At 38.8% G+C, this 1986-nt stretch overlaps 1 pseudogene; it reads left to right on the top strand.

The window, feature by feature from the left end:
* The first annotated feature begins 362 nt into the window (after nt 1–362).
* LOC102126110 (uncharacterized) lies at nt 363–1096 on the top strand (annotated as a pseudogene).
* The last annotated feature ends 890 nt before the right edge of the window (nt 1097–1986 follow it).

The raw sequence follows: 1986 nt of genomic DNA, 5'->3' as shown, positions 1-1986 counted from the left end.
TTGATTTACAAAAGCTTCTTTAAATAGGGTAACTATTTTTAGGAGTTATTTTCCTTCAGTTATCATTTCATCCCATGATGTCTAAGACATGCTCTTTTTGATTGAATAAATATTAATTTAAAAAAATATTAGAAATGTACCCTATCAGATGAACTAGACCCAAAACTGTAAAGTAAAACAGGAAAGGACAAAAGCTACGTTACAGTCAGAGGGAATGATGATCAAATGATTCAGCCTATTGTTAATTTTGGGTCTGCAAAGGAGAATTGTAACACCATACTTTAGCATAACGTAAAGACTAATACATAACACAGAATAACCTTCCCTTCCCAATAGTATTAGATGGGCTGTCTACTTGGGTGATGAATTCACTCAGGATGAGGGCAGGAATTTAGGTGAAGGAGGAAGACTGTAAGCCAAGTGCCAAAGTCTTTAACATCTTTAATAAATTAAGTATTGAAAGACTATGAATATGCTAAGTACAGGGGAGCAGATATTCTGGAATGAGGATCCTTCCCCTTTCTCTATGAGTTTTCAGTCTAAAAACATTTTATACAAATGCAGAAGTAAGCAGTTGCTTAAGAAAAATGAGTAGTGTTTTCCTTCATTCATAAAACTAATCTTCGTACTGCTCTGCAGACTTGGCAAGGACCTCTGGTTCACATTTTCATCCTAAGGCTAGATTTTCCCTGCTAAAGAGGAATGGAGAATGAAATTACCTGCTAATTCAAGTAAGAAAAATATCAGCTCTTGTTCTCATAAATTTGTGAAAATAAATTACAACTAGATTACCCCAGTTCTGATTTGAAAACAGCTGCTGAGACTACTAGGTGTAGTTTCTCACTACTTTTTTTTTTTTTTTTTTTAAAGCGTAAAAACACACATATACAAAGGTTTTTAAAAATAATCTTAAAAGAACACAGTAGCAAGCTATTTCCTGACAGGCCGACCTTTATACAAAGAATGTTCACTTTCAACAAACTGAAAATTACTCTTACCTATGGCTTCAGAATATCACTGTCTACCTCAGAAAGTGGAATGTTTTGTACAAGTCATAAATAAGTGTCTAGATGGACACTATTTGGTCATCAAATGATCAACGTAGAGGGCAGGGGGAAATTATTTCTGCAGTACCAACCATATATCTGGTACTGTGCAAAGGGAAAAAGGAAACAGGCCGGGAATGGTGGTTCATGCCTATCATCCATCCCAGCACTTTGGGAGGCCCAGCTGGGAGGATCTCTTAAGCCTAGGAGTTTAAGACCAGCCTGGGCAACATTGGGAGACTCCATCTCTACAAAAATAAAAAAAAATTGGTGGCGGGAGCCTGTAGTCCCAGCTACTCAGGAGGCTGAGGCAGGAGAATGGCATGAACCCAGGAGGTGGAGCGTGCAGTGAGCCAAGATCGCGCCACTGCACTCCAGCCTGCGCGACAGAGCAAGACTCAGTCTCGAAAAAAAAAAAAAAAAAAAAAAAATCATTGCCAGGAGCAGTAGCACATACCTGTGGCCCCAGTTACTTAGGAGGCTGAGGTGGGAGAATCGGTTAGGCCCAGGAGGTCAAGGCTGCAGTGAAGTGTGATTGTGTCACTGCATTCCAGCCTGGGCAACAGAGCAAGACCCTGTCTTAAAAGAAAAAAGGAAACTGTAGAATATGATTCCTAACATCAAGAAACTTATAGCTTATTGGTCAATTATATAATACTGGAGTCTAGGACCATGTCTTACTCTTAAAAAAAAAAAAAAAAAAAACCACATCATTTAACATAGGATTTTATAAATACCAGTGAGTTAATAAAAAGTTAAAATAATACAAAAAGCTTAGAACTGAGCAATAAAATGCATGTTTAATATAGGCGACAGGGCCAGGCACAGTGGATCACGCCTGTAATCCCAGCACTTTGGGAGGCCGAGGCAGGCAGATCACCTGAGGTCAGGAATTTGAGATCACACTGGCCAAACATAGCAAAACCCCGTCTCTACTAAA

The sequence above is a fragment of the Macaca fascicularis genome, chromosome 4 (assembly GCF_037993035.2).
Source record: "Macaca fascicularis isolate 582-1 chromosome 4, T2T-MFA8v1.1".
Classification (NCBI taxonomy): Eukaryota; Metazoa; Chordata; class Mammalia; order Primates; family Cercopithecidae; genus Macaca; species Macaca fascicularis.
This window is presented reverse-complemented; position numbering and strand designations above follow the sequence as displayed.